The following is a 15,172-nucleotide window of genomic DNA, read 5'->3' on the forward strand; positions in this document are numbered from 1 at the left end:
AATGCATTCTTATGTATTTCTTTCCTCTATCTGCCTATTTTTAACATAGTTGTGTTCACACTCTCTACATAAATTTGTATCTTGTCCTTATCCTTTGACTATTTTGTCACAAGCATCTTCTCTATGATATTGTAAATATCTCCGAGCCTTATATGCACAATGTAGTTAATAATGACAGTCATCCAACCTACCTCTCTGAATTGAGGTATCATAGATAAGGTATGCAGAAGTTATTTGTACATATGAGACATTATTTGCATTTAAATGGCAATGTAGGTAAAGTTTGTTCCTGACGCCCTCTCCACCCTTGCCTTTATACCTCTTTTCCATGGGCATTTTTTCAGTGTCCTTTTCTGCTTGGTCACCTTGTTAAGGTCTAAAATAACTCATTAACTTTAATATGCTACCAGTCCAAGGACATTTGCATTTTTTAAAAAGGACTTCTAAAAGAAGGGCACTTGTTCCAAATTGATGAAATTTGGGGGCTGGGAAAGCACTCAGGATATTCATTGGTCATTGATTCATCCTTCACTCATTAATGTAACAAACACTCATTGAGAGTTCATCATGGGCTGGCACTGTGCTGTGTACTGGGTGTGGAGACAAAAGCCCAAGTCTCAGCTTCAGTGGGCTAAAGGTCAAATGAGGGAACATATAAGTAAGTGAATACAGTGAGAACATTGCTATGAAAAAGATATGCAAAATGGTCATGGAGCTAAGAGCAGAGTCTTGACAGGCAAATATGGAAGGGAGAAATGACACTTTGAGCAAAAGAAACAGCATGTGCAAAGGTAAAGAAGAAGGAGGAAGCCTGTTTGGTGTGGCTCAGTGGTTGAGTGTCGACCCACACACCAGGAGGTCACCAGTTCAATTTCTGGTCAGGGCACATGCCCAAGTTGTGGGCCTGATCCCCAGTGAGGGGCATGCAGGAGGCGGCCAATCGATGTTCTCGCTCATCGATGTTTCTAACTCTCCCTCTCCCTAAAAAAACAAAACAAAACAAAACAAAACAAAATCAATAAAGAAAAAAAAAAAGGAGAAGGAGGAAGCTTGGGATACTAAAAAAACTGCAGATTATGAAGTGGATGGGGTATAGGGGCCAGTTTTGGAGAGGTGATTAGACTGGTGGGATTAGTGAGAGCTAAAACCTAAGGGACTAGAGGACCTGGAGAGCCACATGAAGGACTTGAGACTATATTGTGATGGGGAGTCATTCCAAAGTTTGGAGCATGCGGCAGCTCTGTGAAAGATTGATTGAAAGAAGATTCTTGGACCTACATGAGACTATGGGCAGAGTATACCGGTTCAGAAATTACTACAATTAGCCAGATAGGAGCTGAAGAGGGTCTGAACCTGGATACTGGCAGTAGAGTAGAAGGGGAGGGTATCTACAGGGCAACCAGACCTGTTGATGACTTCAGTGACTGTCCACTCAACTGAAGCACTTCCCCTTCACCATAATCACTAAATGGTGATGTCATCCAAATCTTCAGGGGTTCATGCTTTTTTTCCTAAACACCCCAGGTCTACTCAGCCCTGTCACAGTGGTTCTGACAACAGGAACTTCAAAAACCTCCCAATTCTGCTGTGTACTGTTAGTAAATTAGTGGATTGGCCTGTGGTATGTATAAAGGGATCAGCAGACACTAGATCTGATTGATTGTCTTCTAGCTTCCTAGAACTGAGATGTAACTTGTGGTGTTTGTGCTCAAACATATGTACTTAGTACATGTCCAAGTCCTGCAAGCAGGGTATGAACATGAAGTGGATTTTGTAAGAACTCTGGTGGGGTTTCCAGCCCAATCCCTCGATCTCCAGCCCTTCTTGTAGCTCCCTCAAGTCAAGATTTCCGCAGCCACTTACCTCTCCTTGGCTGGACTCCTTCATGGCTGAGAGAATGAGAACAAAAGATAAATAGAGACACGGAACGGGATAAACACTTTGTGTAGAACATCAATTAAAAGTTGTGGTTCTCCAAGTACGTTTCTCAAATCAGCAACTTCAGCATCATCTGGCACTTGTTAGAAGTGTAAATTATCAGGCCCCATACTAGACATACTGAAACAGAAACTCGAGAGGTGGGGCCCAGCAATCTGTGTTCTCACAAGCCCTCCAGTGATTCTGTTACATGCTCAAGTTTGAGAACCACTGATCTGAGGCATTGATTCTCAGATTCCAGTATGCTTTTGAACTACCGGGAGCTCCTTAACCATAACCTGGTTAAAGAAAACTGGATTGGTGTCTGGGCAACTGTATTTTTAGCAAGTCCCCTAGTTGAGAATTATGGACCTAAGGAATTCATCTTATCAATTGAGTCTCCTGAGGAGGGAGCAGACAGAGGGCTGTGGAGATGTCTCTCAAAGTTCCTAATACCACCTGTGTCTGAATCCCTGGGGCGCTAGTTAGACAAGCAGGATCTGAGTATCAGATGTATTGAACCAGATGCTCTGGGCTGAGGCCCTGGCATCTACAATCAGAGTTCTCCAGGTGATCCTTATTCATGTGAAAGTTTGAAAACCTGTAAGCAACAGGTTGGCAGGTGTTCTCAATGATGAATTCACCTGGGGAGCTTTAACAATGACCCGATATGTGAATGAGCCCCACCTCCAGAGAGTCTGATTTAACTGGTCTGGGGCTGCAATATCTTTTACAAATCATCTCCCACTCCACTCAAGTGATTTTAATGTGTAGCTAGGGTTAAGAATCATTGATGATGCCGATCCGGAAGAGTCAGGAAACGAGAAAGCGAAGGAGTGCCAAGGAAATAATTGGTGGAAGCCTGTGTGGGAGGCTAGTCAGAAATGTCAAGTTGCAAGTCCAGAGGAGATAGAAACACAGAAGGGGCCCCAGGTGGGAGAGTCAGCAGGTTACGAGTGGTGTGGAGCTTGGTGTAGGGCGCAGGTTAGTGTATTAGTTTCCTATTGCCGCTGTAACACATCACAACAAGCTTAGTAACTTAAAATAACACAAATGTATTATTTTTTACAATTCTGAAAGTCCAAAATGGATGAGCAGGGCTGTGTTCTGTCTAGAGGCACGTGCAGGAGGCAGCCGATCAGTGTTTCTCTCTCACATCCATGTTTCTCTTTCTCTCTTCCTCTCTCTCAGAATGGATTACATACAATGCCTCGCCCATACTTTATTTAGATTATTTGAATGTTGGGAGTCTGCCCTGGCCAGTTTGGCTCAGTGGTTAGAGCATCAGCCTGCAGACCTGAGTCTTGGGTTCGATTCCGGTCAAGGGCACATACCTCGGTTGCGTTCGTCCCCTGCCCTGGTTGAGTTGTGTGGGAGGCAACCAGTCTATGTGGCTCTATCATGTCAATGTTTCTCTCTGTCTCTGTCTCTCTCTCTCTCCCTCCCTCCCACTCTATCTGATGATAAATAGAAACCTATCCTCAGGTGAGGAATAAAAATTTTTTAAAAGAACATTGGGAGTCTGACAGCCTTTTACTTTGTTTTCTCTCTGTCCCTTTCAAGCCAAGCTGGCAGTGTTTATGCTGGTATGAAGTTCTCAGAATCGCCCTGGCCAGTAGCTCAGTGGTTAGAGTGTTGGCCTATGGACCAAAGTAGTCTCGAGTTTGATTCCAGTCAAGGGCACTTACCTCAGTTGCGGTCCGGCCCCCAGTCCTGGTCTGGGTTGTGCAGGAGGCAGCCAGTCGATGTGTTTCTCTCATGTCGATGTTTCTCTCTCTCTCTCTCTCTCTCTCTCTCTCTCTCTCTCTCTCTCTCTCTCTTCCCCACTCCCACTGTATCTGAAGATAGAAGAAAAAATATCCTCGGGTGAGGATTGAAGTTCTCAGAATCCTGTGGGTCTCCCATGCATGTCACAGGCATTCACTCCATTAGACAAAAAGTTCCTCCACAGATTTTTCTTGGATGATCCAATCTTTGTTTCTGGATTCTGCTGACATGGTTGTGGGGATCCATGAGTCACACACCAAATTTCTTCTAAGAGTTCTCTGTGTGAATGAATACTCTTCTCCTTCTCCTTCTCCTTCTCCTTCTCCTTCTCCTTCTCCTTCTCCTTCTCCTTCTCCACTAATTTCAGAGAGAAAGAGAGAAGTTTTTTGTTCCACTCATTTATGCATTCATTGGTTTGTTCCTATATGTACCCTGACCGGGGATTGAACCCGTAATCAAAAGGTTGTTTGATTTGGCTTTCTTTCCAGAGTATTTTTTTTCCTGACAGTTAATCTCCTAATTTTAGCAACTTTTCCAATTTGTATAGACTGAAAATTTCCCAAATCACTAAGTCCTGGTTCCTTTCTATTTATAGTTCATCTCTCAATTTATCTCTTTCCTCTCACATTCTGCTATAAAGAACAAATGTAAAGCATGCTGCACCTTCAACTCTTTGCTCAGAAATCCCCTAAGCTAAATATTCAAGTTCATTCCTCACATGTTCTGCTTTCCACATAACCACAGGATACAATTCAGCTAAGTTTTCTGCCACTATATGACAAAGACCCTTCTTCCTCCAGTTTCCAATAACACATTTCTCATTTCCTTCTAAGCCATCACCAGCAGCACCTTTAGTGTTCATATTTTTGCTAACATTCTGTTTATGATGATTTAGGTATTATCTAAGACAATATAGGTTTTCTCTACTGTGCTCCTCACTTCCTTGTCATTTTTTACCAGCAGAGTTTTTAACCATAGTTCTAACAGTATTCAAGACAATCTAGGCTTTTTCTATCACATTTCTTTCTTTTTTTAATCCTCACCTGAGGACATTTTTGCCTTTATTTTCAGATAGAGCAAGAGAGAGAGAGAGAGGGAGGAAGAGAGAAAGAGGAAACATCAATATGAGAAAGACACATCGAGTGGTTGCCACCCACATGACCCCAACCGGGGCCAGGGACAAACTGCAACCAAGATACGTGCCCTTAGCAGGAACCATACCCTGGACTCTCTGGTCCACAGGCCGATGCTCTAACTGCTGAGTTAAACCGGCCAGGGCTCTATTACATTGCATAAAATTCTTCCATCCACTGACTACTGCCCAACTCCAAAGCCACTTGGTTTATAAGGTATTTGTTACATCAGCACCCTACTCCTGGCATCACAAGTTGTATTAATTCCTTATCTTTGATGTAACAAAGGACCACAAACTTAGTGGCTTAAAATAATACAAAGGTATTAGCTTATAGTTCTAGCTGTCAAAAGTCCAAAAGGAGTCAGCAGGGCTGGAGCCTGGAGGCAAAATCTGTTTCCTTGCTTGTTGTTGTTGATCCATAACTGAGGATATTTTTCCTTTGTTTGTTTGTTTGTTTGTTTGTTTGTTTTTAGATAGAGTGGAAGGGAGGGAGGGAGAGAGAGAAAAAACATCTATTTGGAAGAACATCGATTGCCTGCCTCCCCCCCTGCAAAGGCCGGGGGTCAAACCTGCAACCCAGGTATGTGCCCTTGATTGGGAATCAAGCCCCAAGACATTTGGGTCTGAGGGTCGAAGCTCTAACTGCTGAGTCAAACCAGCCAGGGCTGTTTCCTTGCTTTTCCCAGCTTCTGAAGGCTGCCCACATTCCTTGGCTCGTAAACCTCTATCACTCTGACCTCTGCTTCCATCGTGACATCCCCTCCTCTCATTCTGGTCTTTCTGTTTTCCACTCATAAATGGATTATATTGGGTCCACCTGGATAATCCAGGATAATCTCCTCATCTCAAAATCCTTAACTTAATCACATCTGCAAAATCTCCTTCACCATGTAAGGTAACATATACATAAATCTCAGGGGTTAAAATATGAACATCTTTGGGAAGCCATTATTTAGCCTACTATGGTTAGCATAGCTTAATGGGATTGGAAATGGTTGCTGCAAGGACAGTGACAATCAAACAGAGGCGAAGATCCCCAATCTAGGGTCCAGCCTTCCCCAGGGTAGTGTTGATCACCTCTGGCCAGCTCCAGGAAGCTCATGGTGTGGCTGAGATGTTTGGTCAACCATCAAGGCTGCTGCTTTGGGATCAGTATGCTAATCCTTAGGCCTTGGGCTTTCTCTTCAATTTAGAGAGAGGAGAAGGGAAATACACTTGTTGAAACCCCACCAAGTCCTGAGACTGTGGTGCCTTTACCCATGTCCCCTGAGGAGGGTTGTGGCTTTGCCCACTGAGTTCCTGGGAGATTCAGGCCCCTACGGCTGGTTCCCCATGGATGGAGGGGGATGAGAGAGTAAGGAAAAGCTGTTAGACAAGCAGAGGAGCCTTCACTCTCAATTCTTTCCCCAAGCCTTACTCTAGGCCTGAGGCTCCAAAGTCCCTCACAGAGCAGCAGGGGTTCTCAGCATCCAGGGTCAGACTTGTGGTCCTTACAACCCCCAGTGGCTAACCTCCTTTAGGACAGGCAGATGTGTCATGTTGGGAGCACTGCTCCCTCCCTGGCACCCAGTTGGTGACTCAGACTCCCAGGCAAAGCCCAACCTATGGGAAATGACTAAGCACTGAAGTTGACTTCCTCCTCCCTCCCCAAGGAGAGGAAGCTTAAAGCTGCTCCTGACCCTCCCCCTCCCTTAGATTTCTCAAGGTAGTGAGGGAGGGGTGGGGCTCTGCAGGTGTTAGTGATCCAGGGGATGTCCCCACAGCCTCTGCTTTAGTGTGTGTGTGTGTGTGTGTGTGTGTGTGTGTGTGTGTGTGTACATAGTGTAGGAGATTTGGGGATACTAGGCATGCTGGGATCTATCAGACTTCCCTCTTGTCACTTCTGTTCTCTGCCATCTCCTACTTTGCTGCCTTGAGGAGAGTCGGAAGTTTGTTTCCTACCTCAATTACTCCATATTCTTCAGTATGGAAAGTAGAATTGGGGGAGTGGGAGTACTCTGCAGACTGCCCAGGCTGGAACAGGGATGCTAAATTACAAAGGCTCCATTTAACAGTTGGCCTATCTCTGGAAGATTTGATAATTTTTATTTTTAAAAATTTTATTGCCACCCTGGGTGGTTTGGCTCAGCGGTTGGAGCATCGGCCTGTGGTCCAGAGACCCGGGTTCGGTTCCTGCTAAGGGCACATACTGTGGTTGCAGTTTGTCCCTGGCCCTGGTTGTGCGGGTGGCAGCCACTCGATGTGTCTTCACATCAATGTTTCTCTCTCTCTCTCCTTCCCACTCTATCTGAACAAAAAATAGAAAAATGTCCTTGAGTGAAGATAAAAAAAAAATTTTATTGCCTTTTTTTTAAAGAGAGAGATTAAGGAAGGGAGAGAGAGAGAGAAACATCAGTTTGGTGTTTCACTTACTTTTGTATTTACTAGTTAATTCTTGTATGTACCTTGACTGGGGATTGAACCCACAACTTTGGTGTATTGGGGCATGCTTTAACCAGTTGAGTTACTTGACCAGGGCCTAGGTTTGATAACTTTTTAAAAAATGTTCTCATTGATTTTAGAGAGAGAGAAGGGAAGAAGGGGAGGGAGAGAGAGACATTGATGTGAGAGAGAAACAAGGTTTCTTTTTAGATAATCCTTTTTTTCTTTATTGATTTTTAGAGAGAGAAGGAGAGAGAGATAGGAACATCAATAAGAGAGAACATCAATCGACCGCCTCCTGCATGCCCCCCACTGGGGATTTGGCCCACCACCTGGTCACGTGCCCTGACTGGGAATAGAACCGGCGACTTCTTGGTGCATGCTCAACCACTGAGCCACACCGACCAGGCAGAAAGAAGGTTTGATAACTTTTAAATGTTGTTTCATTTGCAAGTACTACCTATGCAAATGGAAAGACTACATGATCCCTGGGAAGGAAGAGGAAAAGAGTCCTTTTCCATGTTGGTTCTAAAGCAGTTCATAAAGTTAGTTAATTACCGGACAAACTACAGAGTCCCTACTGGACTTGAGGCACCATGCTAGGTTCCGGACACTTGGCATGAAGCAACGCTGTGTCCTAAAAAACGTATTGGGATGACATTAGTTAATAACACTATTCAGGTTTATTCAGGGAGGTGAAACCTTCCTGGATGTGGTGCTGTCCAAGCTGAAGCTTGAAGGGTAACTAGGAGTTAGCTGGGGGAAGGGAAGAACGTTCTGGGCACAGGGAACATAACAACATGGACATGAAACACTTGGCTGCTTCCCTGGCATTGAAAGCAGTCGATAGGTCTGGAGTGTTGAGTTTGGTTGGAATGCTGGAGAAATAAAGTCGGAGAAGTAAGGTCAGGTCATTGTCTTATGAGCAAGTTTAAGGCCAGTTAGGGGTCACTTTGAAAGAAGGTGTAGAGCCCTGGCTGGTTTGGCTCAGAGGTTGGAAAGTCAGCCTGAGGACCAGAGAGTCCCGGGTTGGGTTCTCGCTAGGGGCACGTACCAAAAAAAACCAACCTTCTTATAGCCCTGGCCGGTTTGGCTCAGCAGTTGGAGCATCGGCCTGAGGTCCGAGGAGACCCGGGTTTGGTTCCCGCTAAGGGCATGTACCTTGGTTGCAGTTTGTCCCCGACCCTGGTTGGGTTGTGCAGGTGGCAACCACTCGATGTGTCCCTTTCACGTTGATGTTTCTCTCTCTTTCTCTCTCTCCCTCCCTCCCACTCTATCTGAACAAAATATGAAAAAATGTCCTCGGGTGAGGATTTAAAAAAAAAAGAAAGAAGATGTAGAGCCCTGGGGGCAGGATTAATAATAACTCACAGGCGTTGGATTGCTCTCTGTGCCAAGCACTACAATATTTTTACATGAGTTACCTCACTTACTCCTCCCAGCAAACCTATGAGATAGTTGCTATCATTTTTCTCTAGGCTCAGTGGGAAATGTTACAGGATCATGTAGGAAAAAGTACAGCTGTCTAGGCACACAGCTAGCGCAGGGCAGAGCGGGTATCTCACCGAGGCACTGGCTCAGTCTGCATGCTACTTCCTCATTCAACCAGAGCCATGGTTCTCAACAGGGAGTCATGGTTTTGTCCCTCAGGAGACATTTGGCAGTGCTGGAAGCATTTTTGGTTGTCATGTTTGGGAAGATGCTACTGGCATCTAGTGGGTAACTAACATCCCACAGTGCACAGGACAGCTACACACAGCAAAGAATGATCTGGCCCCAGATGTCAACAGTGTCATGGCTGAGAAATCCTGCGGCAGAGAATAAGCTGTAGAGGGCAGGCTCAGGGAGGTAGCCAAGGGGTGTGTGTGAGAGTTTTGGAAAGGGCATTTTGACAAAGGCCTGTACGTGCTGTACATGCAGCAGCAAGACACAGGGGTCAGCTGTGGACAAGCCCAGGATGGACTCAGTACATCCTTTTCCCAGTGTGTTCCTGCTGCTCCCAGATTTAAGAGTTCAGAGAGCCCTACCTGGTTTGGTTCAGCGGTTGGAGTGTTGGCCTGCGGACCAGAGTCGGTTCCCGCTAGGGGCACATACCAAAAAGAAAGGGGAAAAAAAAAAGAATTCAGAGAAAACAGTTAATGAATTATCCTAGAGTCACCCAGAGCTAACTCTAAAGAGCTTCCTGTCACTTAACAGGCCCAGGAATGTCAAGGAGTACTAGCCAAGATGGTCACCTCCTTATAAGCGTATTCTGACAGGACAGGTCTCCCAGCTCTGGTCCTGCTGACACATGGTATCTGAGCCCAACATTTTTGATCAGTGCAAAATTTCAATGAATGATAAATCCAGAAACCAAGAGACCAGAGACACAAGAAGTATGTTGGAAATCAGTATTGCTTGAATCTGCTGTTCTCAGAAGTCCCTTAATATCCCTTCTGCCTGGGTCAGGAGAGGACATCGGTGGGTTAGCTGTCTGCTCACTGACTTGCACAGTGAGGAGCTCTCACTACCTTTCTACCTGTAATCTCCAGGATGGGTGCAGATCTCACAGGAAGTTTATAAAAGCTCACAGGATGAGGCAAAATGTTGCCTTAATTTCCAGGATTCTTTGTGTTGAGCACTTGGACTCCTGAGTACTTTAAATTCTGCAGATCTCCTGGTTTCTGATCTTTAGCTGAACTTTTAACTGTTTCCCTCTTGGCTCTTGTCTGGCTCCCTGGTTTGACCCTTGACACATGTGTCTGTCCCAATTGGATTTTTCAGCACACCCTGTCCCTGTCCTGGGCCCACATGAGCCATCAAGTCTTGCCTCAGTCTTCCCTCTTCCAGCTTTATGTCTTTCCCACAGTCTTAGCCCTGAGAATAAGGAAAAACTGTCCCTAGGGCCTAGGATCAAGAGCTCTCATGAAGAGCCAACTTTTCCTACATCTGCTAGAGCTCCATTCTTTAAACATCCCATGTTACCTTAAGTGTCCACATGAAAATTAATAGATCTTAAATGGAACAAAGGGTTTTGTAGCCAGATAAGTTTGGGAAATGCTTTGTGAGGTTAGTTTCTTTTCTATAACAAGACTTCTCAGAGGCCTTGAAATGCTATTGACAGGATACATTTCCACTAAAGGGATACATCCTTGGGGTCAGATGTATTTGGAATTTATAATTTTTTCAGATTTTAATAAGGTAATATGGTAAATATGCAATTTATTCTATAGCATCCCCAGCTGAGTGGGACAGGCCCTGTAATCACATATTTTCTGTTTCTGCAGCAAATGGATATTCACATTAAATCAGTTAAAGAATCTAAAAAACTACACATCTATTTACATCAGGTTTTGCCTGTGAGTTATTTTTTAAAATGTAGTTTTCAGGACTTTTAAAGTTCATTTCTTTTCTTTTCTTCCCCCCATTTATCTTCAGATAGAGCAGGAGGGAGAAAGAGAGGGAGAAACATCAAGGTGAGAGAGACACATCAATTGTCTGCCTCCTGCACAACCTCCACCAGGGCCAGGGGCCGAACCACAACCAAGGTAAGTGCCCTTGACTGGTAGGGAACCCGCGACTCTTTGGTCCATGGGCCAATGCTTCAACCATTGAGCCAAACTGGCCAGGGCAATTTTCAGGACTTTTTAGACTTCAACATTGTAGATAAAGGATTGTGGACTTGTACATGATATCCCCCAAACATATGTGACCACAGAACCCCCTTCACCAGAAGCATCCCGTAGAATTAGCATTCCATAGGCTCTTTAGGATGCCCTGAGCTATTAGTCTATAACGCAGCCTTCCTAGGAGTTGGAACACACTGCCGTCCTTGCCAGCCATTCATATAAGCCTTATCATCTCCCGTGCCGAGTAGATGAGATGGGGATTTTGACCATTGAACAAGGAGGAAGAGGTTGAGAGCACCGAGCAGTGATCAGAAACAGCTGATCTGGTTGGGGGATCACCCTCAGGCTCTGGATGGAAAAAAGGACACGGAGAAGAACAGCACTGAAAATGAGGGTGGTCGTTTCCTTCTTAGCACTCTTCTACATTTTTCAAATTTTCTTAAAATTTTTAAAGTTTTTTCTCCTCTATTGTTGTTTTCTAGGGCAAGGAGTTGGTGTTCTGAGTGGTGCTCAGGAAAGGAGGCAGGCCCAGGGGTGATGCTCATGGTGAGGGCAAGACGCTGAGGCCCTGGGATGATGGCTTCTTATTCTGGCGGTTTCCCAGCCCAGAGCTGAGGTGGGGTGGGTGGGGTGGGTGCATGCACAAGGCCCGTGTGTCCTGGGTAAGGAGGAGGATGTTGAATTTCTGGAGGATTTCCAGGAAGACTTCCTGTTCTGACGAAAACAACACAGATACAGGAAAGGACTCTGGGGCCTTAGGGGAGGGAAGAATGAACTAGAACAGAGACTTCAGGGATGAGGCTTGTACAGAGAAAGGCCAGGACCAGAGGAGTCTCCCTTTCAGCATCCAGCCACATTCCTCAAGCCTGCTGAGAGCACTTCTCCAGGGAGAGCAACAGGTTGGGATCTGGAAGACCGGGACCAGTGACTTTTGAATCCTCCCTTCTTCTCCCTGCACTGAGTATAATATTTCACTGAGGCCTGGTCTGTGGAGGTTGGGGGGTGGAGAGTGGGAAGTAGACTAGGAGGGCCATTTGTGAAGGGCCTCAAATACAGACCTTAAATGTGTGGGCTTATGCATCCATCACAGAGCTACATAGCCTCACTCACTGGGATCAGAGAAGATATTCATTTCAGACTTGTCCCATTACCAGACCATGCTAACTGTAGTGGGCTGTAATTATTATTATTTGCATACAACTTATGAATTGCACCATTATGTTGCATTGTGTGTGTGTGTGTGTGGGGGGGGGGGTTACAAGCTCTAATTTACTAAGTATAAACATGTGTGCTTTTTTAACTCATTCCACCCCCCAATTTTTATTAATTTATTTTTGTTACAGATGTTTCTCCTTCCCCCCAGACACCCTCCTTCCTATCCCACCCCACACCCGCCCCCAGCATTGTCGTCTTAACTCATCTTTATTGTTGAATGTATTACAGATGCCCCCCTTTTATCCCCCATTGGCCCCCTCCTCCCCAATCCCCTCCTCCCCAATCCCACCCCCCTCCTGCTTTCCCCACACTACTGTCAGTGTCCATTGCTTATGCATATATGCATAGAAGTTCTTTGGTTTATCTCATCCCGCCCTCTCTCCCCTCTTCCCTTTGAGGTTCATCATCGGTCTAACTAGACATTTGAAATAGACCACAATCTTAGTAATTTTGTTTTGAAAACAAACAAACAAAAAAACACACACATCAGGAGCCTTAAAAATGAAAGTAGTAAATATATATGTGTGTGTGTGTATAAAATTTTTTTTTAATCCTCACATTTTTCTACGTATCTTCAGATAGAGTGGTAGGGAGAGAGAGAGAGAGAAACATCCATGTGGGGGAGACATGTCAGCTGGTTACCTTCCGCACAACTCCAACAGGGCTGGGGACTAAACGTGACAGAGGTACAAGCCCTTGACCGGAATCAAACCTGCAACTCTTTGCCTGCGGCTGATGCTCTAACCGTTGAGCCAAACCTGCCAGGGCAGTAAACATGTTTCTTAAAAGAATGAAATGAACGTACTCTTGCCCTATCGTCACCTCTGAGGAGGATGAGCTGGAGCTCCAAGTAGGAGGCTCCGAGTGCCTGTGTTAGCTGGGTGCTTGGACACAGAGCTTCTGCAGGACAGGGTATTACGCCTGCCCCTGGGCTCTGTGGAAGCCCTCCTTTCAACTGCTCCTACTGACTCTGGCTTCATATGCATCGTTCTAGCGACCTCTGCTGGCCTGGGGGTGAAAGTGAACGAAGATGGGGTAGAGCCCAGAACTCTGGCTGGGAAAGGAAAGGCTGGGTGGGATGGACTCTTGCGCAGTGTGAGCAACTTGGTGTCAGGAGGGACTTGGAGAGGACGAGTTCTGACTCCCTCAAGGTCATTTATGCTATGCTCTGGGTTTAAGAAATTGTTCTGGCCCTGGTGGGTTTGGCCCAGCAGTTAGAGCATGGGCCCATGAACCAAGGGGTCTCGGGTTCGATTCCGATCAAGTGCATGTACCTGGGTTTCAGGTTTGATCCCCGCCCTGGTCAGGGTCATGGGGGAGGCAAGCAATCCATGTGTCTTGCTCACATGTCTCTCTCTCTCTCTCTCTCCCTCCCTCCCTCCCTTACACTCTATCTAAAAATCAATAGAAAAATATCCTCAGGTAAGGATTAACCAAAAAAGAAAAATGAAATTGTTCTGACAGTGGCGCTGAGGAAGGGAGACAAGTCCAGGTCTGAGGGCAAGATAGCTGAGCCCAGAGAGAAAAATATTCTGTTGTTGGGTGGGTATTAATGACCCAGTTTCTTCTCTTTTGCTTCCTGCCTCCATACAGCGACCATAAAGGGCCTGGCCTCTCTGAGAAGGGAGCCATCCTCCTGTGCAGCTGGCTGGGGCATGGACCCTACAGATGAGAGAGCGGGAAGGGAGGCTTGCTGAGGCCTCCTGTCCACGGCTGAGTTCTCTGATGCAGCTTTTGCTAAAGAGCCTTGTTCCTAGGGCACATGGTTAATAAAAATGCTTCTTCTTGCGTTGGCCGGTTTGGTTCAGCAGTGTCGGCCCGGGAACCAAAGAGTCTGGGGTTTGATACCAGTCAAGGACACATACTTCAATTGCAGTTAGTACCTCGGTTGCAGTTTGTCCCTGACCCTGGTCAGGGCCTTGCGGGACGCAACCAGTCGATGCATCTCTCTCACATCTGTCTCTCACATCTGTCTCTCTCTCCTTCCCTCCCTTTCCTCTAAGGAAAAATAACCTCGGGTGAGGATTTAAAAAAAAGAAAAAAGCTTCTTCTTACCCATGTGGCATTTTAACCCTGTGAGGTGGACAGTAGCATTCAGGCTCCTAAACCTTTTTCTGAACATACTGGTGACCAAGTGGGTCCCAGTGACTACTGGATAAAAATAACACACTGGAACCCACAGCTTAGTGCAGCTGCCAGGGCTGGTGACCGGAGCTGGTATCAGGTCGTTGGGAAAGCAGAACTTTTCAGTCTGGCGAAGGCTCACTTCAAACAGGTTTTAGTTGTCATGAGTAAAGCAGTTTACACTCCACAGCTTGCTTCCCCCCTTTGTTCTTGCAGACGGAACAATTAAACTTCAGGAAAAATAGCTTAGTTTCATATGGACTAAGAACACTTATGCGTGAAGTTTGGGCCCTTAAGTCACTAGTGGTAGCAGCCTCCCCCAATTCTGTCCTCTTTCTCTTGTTTTGTATGTTACCCAGGGCCTATTGATTACTGTGACAGAGCTAACCCTTTAGGTTCATGAGGCAGGTTTAGGGGTTCCTGAAAGCTCGCCCCCCTTCACTCTTGTGCCCAGGTCAGTCTGGCGGGGTGATGGACAGGCCCTTCTCATGGTTGTGGATCTCACAGGACAGAGACTATGGCCTATGGTTGGTTTTATCAATGGACAGTAAAGAGGAAAAGCAGATTTGTAATCACTGAAAAATTCACTTCTGGAGCCGTCTGTGTCTAGGAATCAGCTTTGCATAGGCGGAGAGAAACTGGATTCATTTGAAAATTGAGTTTTGACCTTTCAATCAGACAAATAATGGAAAAATAAAAGGTAACTGAAGGGCATATATTTTAATCTATTTATTGTAAAACAAAACTTAGAAAACCCCATACAGATACAATTGATTATTTTAAGGCAAAACCACCCAGGTTAAGACATAAATCTCTACCAGCCTCCTAGAAGCTCCCCATGTGCTCGTCCTAGTCACACTCCTGCTCTCCTCCCATAAGCAACCACTATTCTGAATCAAGATGAGTATTTGGGAGGGCAGCCTAGACAGATAAACACAACCTAACTACTTCTAACAAATGGGATCACAAAAGGGGAGGTGCTTTA

This window comes from Molossus molossus, unplaced genomic scaffold, assembly GCF_014108415.1.
Source record: "Molossus molossus isolate mMolMol1 unplaced genomic scaffold, mMolMol1.p scaffold_m16_p_17, whole genome shotgun sequence".
NCBI classification, from domain to species: domain Eukaryota; kingdom Metazoa; phylum Chordata; class Mammalia; order Chiroptera; family Molossidae; genus Molossus; species Molossus molossus.